The sequence below is a fragment of the Nicotiana tabacum genome, chromosome 23 (genome assembly GCF_000715075.1).
Source record: "Nicotiana tabacum cultivar K326 chromosome 23, ASM71507v2, whole genome shotgun sequence".
NCBI lineage: Eukaryota > Viridiplantae > Streptophyta > Magnoliopsida > Solanales > Solanaceae > Nicotiana > Nicotiana tabacum.
The window spans coordinates 86856634-86866477 of record NC_134102.1 but is presented as its reverse complement, the minus strand read 5'-3'; positions in this window follow the sequence as shown (position 1 = coordinate 86866477).

The window sequence follows — 9844 nt, the reverse complement described above, 5'->3', positions numbered from 1 at the left end:
TTCCAAGGACCTTTATCCCTCGAGAGAACTGTCCAGGTAGTCCGTCGTCGGGAAAAGACTACTATTATGTTTTTCTGATAAACTATTACATGGAAACTTACTACAACTAGAAACAACAAGAGACTGAGAGTTACTACTTATATATGAATTTACTAACTATTACAGGCCATTAATTTAGTAAATATTACAGCCCAAAAAGTATCAAAAGCAACAAACATTGTAATAGTTAAGTACATTCATCCACACCAAAAAATGAATAACCCCCACCCCACACTTAGAACCGTGCGTTGTCCCCAATGCACACAAATAAAGTAGAGTAGGGTAAGAAGAAACTCCCTCAAGTCGAGGTGGAGGGATCCTCCGTGGTCTGTCGAGGAGCATCAGAGGAAGTGGTCTGGAATGTCAGGACGGGAGGAGTAGCAACAACCGAGTGACTACTCGAAGCATCCATGATATCTATCATGCCCCCCTCTGGTATAGCAATAGCATCTTCACGAATAGGGGGCTCGGTCACAGTCCTATCATCACCAGGTGGAGCTGAGTCTATAGCATGCGGCATGGAGGTCTCAGTAGTCATGGTGGATGGAGACCCTGGGACTACAAGAGGAGCAGAAGTGGATGGTCCAACAGCGGATGATGCAAGAAACTGTGAAATATCTATATTTATACGTTGGACAAAAGCACGAAGGAGTAGTGATACCTCCCTCATCATCGTAGCCTACTCAGCCTGGACTCAACTTAGATCTGTACGAGTTTGAATCAACTCACTTCTAGTGGCACTCAACTCTGCACGTGTCGCGATCAACTCAGTTCTATTCTCTTGCATATCAGCTCTCATCTGCTCAAATAATTGTTGAATGGTGAACTTAGAAGCCCTCCCCTTGTTCAACTCTAGTACATGAGTAACATCATATGGTCCTGGAGATTTAGCCTTGATGTCATCATTCTCCTTGTCCCACATCACTCCCATCTCCGTCAAGTAAGCCGATAAGGTATTCACATAGAACAACCTCCACTTATAGTTTATCCTGGTGCGCTGCATCTGGTCGTGCATGATGGGTCCCAAGTTGAGCGGGATCCCCTCTAATAAAGCATATAACACTATTGCTCGATATTGAGGGACATTAGTTTTGTGTTGGCACGACATCAGGCGAATGCATATGAAATTCAGAACCACACGTGCTACTGCACTCATGAACTCCTTGGCTAGAGAATAGTACTCTACACTTCCATGCTTCCAATTTGCATCTTTCCTGTTATGGCATAGGACGAACTGAACATGTGAGTAATCAGGATCTTTACATATGGAGTCATACATGTCCATTGGTGTGTGTGGCACCCTTAAGAACTCGTTCTGAGCTTCAGCTGAGACATTGATATCCACCCCTCGTACTCTCATAATGTTGCCCTGCAAGTGACGCTAATTGGCGTAAAGCTCTCTAACAATAGTTAGGTTGGCCTTGCCGTGGCCCTTCAAGATAGGTCCCGATTGTTGCACCTCTCGAATTGATTTCAGAAGATCTGGATAATTTTTCTTCAGTGCTCCAATGTTGATTGGCTTTTTTGGAATATAGTTCTTTAAATCCAGGATTTTCTCATAAGCTCAGAATGCTTTTTCACTAACAAAATTCTTCTCCTAAGCAGCTCGGACAATTGGTTCACCCTCATCTTCGTCGCTCATGTTGACATTTGGGAGCTCATATTCCGAATCAGACTCGGACTCAGAGTTTGAGGTAGCCTTGTGCTTCCCTTTATCTTTTTGATAAACCTGCTTTGTGGATTTGGTCTGGTGTGGCACAGGTTCTCTGAAGTCTATCCCCTTGCTTGGTAGATTTGCTGATGTTTTTGTGGTACCCCTTTTTACAGTCCTCATCACTAATGGTTCCTCTTCTTCTTGCTCCGATTGATCAATTAACTACCTAGTCGGCGGTGCCTTTGCTTTCTCAGTCCGCTCTCTTTTGCTTGATGGGTTTGGAGCACCTGTTGCCTTTCCAGTAGGTTTTTAGGTGGTTGCTTGTCATTATCTTGTTCTTGTTGCTTCGGTATTTTGCTTGTTGCCTCCATTGTGAACCTATGTACCTGAATAACAAAGAGGTCTCCATTTAGTTCTCAAAACAGTGAAGTATCAGATATGAAGCATTTTTGTTACGCAAAACCTCTTCAATTACATAACACAACTCACTTGGACTTTACTCAGCAGTATCATCGTAAACTTCTCGTGACCCTACATTTAATCTCAAAATACACCACTATGCAAAGAGTACAAATAATGCAACTGTAGGAACCATGTACATCATAATACAAGCAGTTGACCCATAGCCCGGAACTTGGTCGCTCGGAAGCCTAACGACCATCAGATACCCCCAAAACGAAAGGTGAAAGAGTGGTGAGAACCCATAGCTCTTACACTCTAACACAGTTGTACACATTAACTCAAACAACCCCACACTTATTCTCTAGCGTATGCTAGTGTCGCTCAGTTACTCGAACTTTACCGGCGCCTAAATTTACCTCACATGCAACTTATCAAACATGTGGGGTGCACTGTGAGTGACTCTTTTCTTCTCACTGACAAGCATGCTCATTACCCTTCCAAAATTGTTTATATTATGGGAATTATAGTTTGTCATCATCAAACATCAACAACCAATCAGAGGCAGGAAAAGAAGCCGCAAAATGTTCCAGGTTCCCTTATTAGTTTCATGGGGGAAGATCGCTAGGATTAAACCTAACCTAAGGGAATTGGAGATGGGATTATACCGCCTTGGAGGAAGAAGAAGAGATGAGAAGTGAGAGAAGGAGGAACTGAGGAAGTACATACCTGAGCACCGATGAAAACGAGCAGCAAGAGTGAGAAGAGGTGTGCGTGGAAGCTTGTTTGGTTTGAGAGGAAACGAGTGGGAGAAGGATTTGGGGTTTTAAGGTGTGTGAAGTGTAATAAAAATATAACACTTACCTGTTGTGTGAGAGCTTGGACGCAACGCGTCCCAGCTGATTTCTTTAAACTTTCACCGATACGGCTGTGAGTACTATAGGCAGACTTCACTGCCTTGAGTAATTAGCCTGTCAATATTTCGTGTTGAGGGGGATGCATCCACCCTGTTTTCCCATACCTGGAGGACTTTTTTTTCCTTTCGATAAATACATATAAGAATTAAATCCTACAAAATAAAAAATTAAGGAACTCCTAAAAAAAATCAAAAATACAAAACAAACGGGGAAAATTAGTAAACTACGAAAAACAAAACAAAATGTTTGGGTTGCCTCCCAAGAAACGCCTGATTTAATGTCGCGGTATGACGCAACACATTTTTCAAGCATCGGCCAAGCCCATCGAGGTCTTGTGACGTGCAATGATACCACCCCAATAATGTTTTACTCTCTGCCCATTTACCAAAAATGTAGCACTTGAACTCGTATCACGCAATTCCATTGCTCCATGAGGCTTCACACTAACCACTTCAAAAGGACCTGCCCATCGAGATTTTATCTTTTCGGGGAAAAGCTTCAACCTCAAATTAAACAAGAGAAATTCTTAACCTGGCTCAAACTCGCGATGTTGGATGTGCTTATCATACCACCTCTTGGTATTTTCTTTATACAATTTGGTATTTTCGTATGTGTGCAATCGTAATTCATCAAGCTCATTGGGCTATAACAACCTCTTCTCGCCGGCTAAGTCCATATCCATATTTAACTTTTTAATCGCCCAATAGGCTTTGTGTTCAAGCTCGACGGGCAAGGGTCACCCCTTGTCATAAACCAACTTATACGGTGATGTTCCAATGGGAGTCTTGTATGCAGTTCAATACGCTCATAATGCGTCGTCAAGATTTACGGCCTAGTCCTTCCTATTTCCACTAACCATTTTCTCCAAAATTTGCTTCACCTCTCTATTTGACACTTCCACTTGACCACTAGTTTGGGGGTGATGGGCGGTGGCAACCTTGTGCTTAACTCCATACTTTATTAGAACGTTGTTCAACAACTTGTTACAGAAGTGAGTTCCTCTGTCACTTATCAGCACCCTTGGAGTCCCAAAGCATGTGAAGATGTACTTTTTCACAAAGTTTACCACTACGTTTGTGTCATTAGTAGGAAGAGCAATGGCCTCCACCCACTTAGACACATAGTCGACTGCCAACAAGATATATCTGTGACTATTAGAGTATGGGAACGGTCCCATGAAATCAATCCCCCAAACATGAAAGATCTCTACTGCCATAATATTTTGCAAAGGCATCCCGTGTTTCTTCGTGATTGTTCCGATTCTTTGGCACCTGTCACACTGTTTAACAAAGGCGTGTGCATCCTTAAATAATTTTGGCCAATAAAAACTTGATTGCAGCACTTTGTGGGCGTTTCTATCCCCACTGTGATGACCTCTAAAAGGAGAGGCGTGACGGTCATGCAATATTCCATTCATCTCCTTTTCAGGAACACACTTTCATACTAACTGATCTGCGCACTGCTTATACAGGAATGGCTCATCCCACAAGTAGAGCCTCACATCATGTAGAAATCTTCTTCTATTATCAGGTGTAAATTCCGGTGGCATCACCCCATTTTCAATAAAATCCACGTAGTCTGCATATCATAGGGCTTCACTCGAGGTGATTGCTAATAATTGCTCATCTGGAAATGTTTCCTTAATAGAACCTCCCTCAGCCACATGGTTCCGATTTTCTAATCTGGACACGTGATCAGCCACTTGATACTCTGTTCTTTTTCGATATCGGATCTCCAAGTCAAATTCTTGCAAAAGGAGGATCCAACGAATCAGTTTCGGCTTGACGTCTCTCTTTTCAATAAGATACCTTATAGCTGAGTGATCGGTGTAGACGATGACTTTGGTTCCCACTAGATAAGATCTGAACTTGTCAAATTCACACACCACTACAAGTAACTCTTTTTTAGTAATGGTGTAGTTCATCTAGGTTGGATTCAGAGTTTTGATCACGTAGTAAATGGAGTGAAAAACTTTATCCCTCCTTTGCCCCAAAATAGATCCTATTGCAACATCACTCGCATCGCACATCATCTCAATGGCTGTGCCCAGTAAGGGAAATGATAATTAGCGCAGTCACCAATCATTTCTTCAGCTCCTTAAATTCTTTCAGACAAGCATCATCAAATTTGAAGGGGATATCTTTCTCAAGAAGCCTGCACAGAGGAGAAGAAATTTTTGAAAAATCTTTAATGAAATGACGATAAAACCTGCACGGACCAAGAAACTTCGAATGCCCTTAACGGATGTTGGTGGGGGGAAATTTTCAATCGCCTCCACCTTTGCCTTGTCCACATGAAGACCATTTTTGACACCTTGTGCCCCAGGACAATACCTTCTCGTACCATGAAATAGCATTTCTCCCAGTTTAGCACCAAGTTGGTCTCTTCATACCTAGCAAGCACTTTATCAAGGTTCATTAAACAATTATCAAAAGAACACCCAAATACAGAAAAATCATCTATGAACACTTCTACAAATCTTTCAACCATGTCAGTAAAAATAGCCATCATACGCCTTTGAAAAGTCGCATGTGAATTACAGAGACCAAATGGCATTCTCTTGAATGAATACGTGCCATAGGGACACGTAAATGTGGTCTTCTCTTGGTCCTCTAGGGATATAGCAATCTGAATATACCCTGAGTAGCCATCCATGAAACAATAGTATTCCTGTCCAGCTAGTCTATCAAGCATTTGGTCAATAAAGGGTAGGGGAAGTGGTCCTTGCTGGTGGCATTGTTTAATTTTCTATAATCTATGAAAATTCTCCACCCTGTCACAGTTCTTGTGGAAATCAACTCATTATTTTCATTAACCACTACAGTTATCCCCCCTTTTATAGGCACACATTGAACATGGCTTACCTATTTGCTATCAGAGATTGGAAATACAATACCTGCATCGAGCCACTTAATCACTTCTTTTCTTACCACCTCATTCATGATTGGATTTAGGCGGCGTTGGTGCTCTACACTTGGCTTTTGTCCGTTCTCCATAAGGATTTTATGCATGCAGAATGTTGGACTAATGCCTTTAATGTTAGACATCGTCCACCCAATGGCTCGCTTGTGCTCACGCAGCACTCTTAACAACTTTTCTTCCTGCAATTTAGACAAGTTAGAGGAAACAATAACAGGTAGAGTGTCAGAACCACCAAAATAAGCATATTGAAGGTGAGGGGTCAAGGGTTTAAGTTCCAATTTTGGAGCCTTTTCAATTGAAGGCTTTGGTGGAGGCCTACTCTGGCCTATTTAAGGGCTCAAAGGTGTTTAATCCTTGAATGTTGACATATGATGCATCTAGTCTATGTATCATCTCCTCAACCTTGTCATCGATCTCCAAGATATCAAACTACATGAGTGATTTATCTAGAGAATCATCTAGATATACACTTTGATCTATCAGTTTCTCATCTACCTCCACAACTGATATAATAGAGAGCTCCTCATAATCACATGGAAGTTGAATTGCCTCGTAGGCATTGAAAACCGCTTCCTCATTGTCCACCCTCATAATTATTTTCCCTCTATCACTTTAATAATTACATCACCTGTAGCCAAAAGAGGTCATCCCAATATGATTGGAACTTGTTCATCAGCCTCATAATCTACGATAATGAAGTCCGTTGGGAAGATGAATTTCCCAATTTGTAGTAATACATATTCAATCACCCATTCAGGGTAAGTTATGGATCTATCATATAGTTGCAACATCACAGTGGTTGGTCTTGGAGCTCCCAGAACCAATTGCTTGAACAAGGACAAAGGCATCAGATTTATGCTTGCCCCCAAATCACAAAGAGCACAACCTACATCAATATTACCAATACACACAGGGATGGTGAAGCTACCAGGGTCTTTAAGCTTTTGAGGAAGCTTATTTTGGACCCTCGAAGTGCACTCCTCAGTAAGTGCGACTGTCTCAAATTTAGTCAATCTCCTCTTGTGAGCCACTATATCTTTGATGTACTTAGCATATTTTGGAATTTCGTGAAGTACATCCACCAATGGAATATTTAGTTGAACCTGGCTCAACATAGAGATAAATTTGTTAAACATGCGATCATCATTCTTCTTCTGTAACCTTTGGGGGAAAGGTGGTGGTGGCCTTGCAGCACTCACTAGCTCTGAACTTGCATCATCTTTCTTTGACTCGGGTGTTGCCTTAGGAATCAACTCCCCCTCGGGTGTAGGCTTATCTCTTCTCTTCTTTGGAGCTTCTTCTAATCCCCTCCCATTTCTGAGTGTGACCGCATTAACTTGAGGGTTCTTCTCTGTATCACTGGGAAGAGCCCCCGCAGGCCTAGTATTTTTATTTGACGCTAACTGCCCAACTTGTCTCTCAAGATTTCTGAAATTGGTCCTGAGTTGTCGATTGTCAAGAAATAACTTCTTCAATTGGTCATTCGTACTCTCCTCGACTTGCTGGGGTGGCTTCTGAGGTTGACTGTAATTTTCTTGGAGCCTATACTGATTCTGATTCGCCTGATTTCCATCCCAGGAGAATTTAGGGTGATTCTTCCAATTTGGGTTGTAAGTGTTCCCATATTGTGCATATTGATTCATCGGACCTCTGCTCTGTTGTCCCACATAATAGATGGATTAAGGATTCATGGGACATATGTCACTCGTCTGACCTTCACCACATAACTCCCATCAAGTCGACATCTGTTGCACATGTTACATATATTGCGTTTGGTGCATTGTCATTCTATTCATCTGATTTTCTAATTTTGCTATATCTGCTCTCACAGATGAGAAATCATCAAGCTCAATTACACATGCTGCATTTTGTTTGAGTGCTATTCGTGATTACCCGTCTCCTTGCCAATTATTATCATTAGTAGTGAAATTGTTTAGCAGGAGCTGGATTTCACTATACGGCCTTGCCATGAAACTACCCACACAAGCTGAGTCAAGATTCATCTTTGACATCTCGTCTAACCCATCAACGAAAGTGTGACCCAATACCTCATCAGTCTGACAATGATATGGGCAGTCTCTGAGTAGCTTCTTGTATCTTTCCCAAGCTTGACGAAGAGTCTCACCATCCCGTTGTTGGAACCCAAGAATCTGACTCCTCATCGACTTTGTCTTTTTAGTGGGAAAAAACTTGATTAAGAATTTTCATGCTAGATTATCCCAAGTGTGGATCGAGTTCGCTGGCTCCTTTTGCAACCATTCTTTGGCTTCCCCCAACAGTGAAAAGGGGAATAATGTTAGCCTGACGTAATCCTTGGAAATGTTCGGATAATTGTAAGTATCCTTAATTTCCAGGAAGTTTTGAATATTCCGTTGCGGGTCTTCATGAGATAGAACAAAATATTTCCCTGTGGACTGAATCAGCTGGAACATATACTATTTTAGTTCAAAATGACCCGTGATATCAGGATTCACAATAGCCTGAGTCATATTAGTAAGATTGGGCCTTGCGGCTTCTATCACCGGTCGCTTTTCATTACCTGCCATCTCTAGTGGTTGTGGTTGAACTACAATGTCCAGCTCTCTTTTTGTTCTCGTTCTAGCTTCGACTTCCCTCCTTACTCTGTGAAGTGTTCGTTCTATTTAAGGATCAAGAGGAAGGATGTTGTTCACGATTCTACTCCTCCGCAATCAAGAGAAGAGCATGCGTTGACACAAAAAAGCAAACTAAAAATTAAAACTTGAACCAATAACTAACAAAAGCTTAACTCAGACAAGTAGCTATTTCTAAGTCCCCCGCAACCACGCCAAAAACTTGTTGTGACCAAATACACACGCAAGTATACGTGGTCATCAAGTAATAAAGTAGTGAGTAGAGTATCGTTCCCACGGAGACTTATGATTAACTTTTGACTGATTCAAACTCAAACAAATTATCTATTCAAGAGAGTTTTTACTCAAAATGTGTAAGTAATTAATTAACAACCGAAGAAACTACCAAGCAATTAAATAAACTAAAGATAGCCTAAAACACGTAGGCAATTTCGGATAAAAATCAGTAGGAGAGGATATTCCAGGGTCATAGGCTCGCTAACAATTGTGTTGCGTTCTCGGTTGAAACTGACTAATTGATTTATCTGGTTTGTTGATTGACAGAGTTAATGTTACTCATAAGAATATGTCGAGTTCTTACTCGCCTATTCAAGTTAACGTAATACCTATATTTCTATTCAAGCAAGACAATTAGGTATATTTCTATCCTAATTGTGAATCCGTTCCCCAATTCCCGGGTTGAAGAACTTGCTCTATTTAATCATATATGCAATCTAGAATTCTCACTTTCGAGTTCAACTCTAGATTCGTAAATAGTATTTCACTGTTAGCTACACAGCAAAACAATTAAGAACATGATTAAATAAATAACCCAATATGATAAAATCAAACTCGTCAATTCAAACTTCAAACGTCAACATTCATGTAGCACCCATGACCTCAGAACTAACGAGTTTAGCAACGCATGCTCATGGTAGGAATATCAAGTAATTCCCAAGAATACATAAAAATCAATAAAAAAAGGAAAAAGTAAGAACTCAAGACGAATTTCGTGGTTTCCAAACTTTGTGATGGCTTTTCTCCGCTTCCCCATGTGTTAGATGACCTAAAAGAGGAGTTTTGTCTTATATATTGCATACAAAAGTCGTGGGCCAAAGTTTTCCTTCTCCTATTCCGACTCAGCTTCAACTTCTCAGCATCACATGCTGGGGTGGATGCCTCGCATACACCCTGTGTTCCTTCATCCCGACTGTGCCTAGGTACGGATGCTAAGGTGGATGCCTTCTCCCGACTTCACTGCCAAGGATACACCAAATACACTTTTTTCTAGGTTGGATGCGACACATCCACCCTTTTCTCCT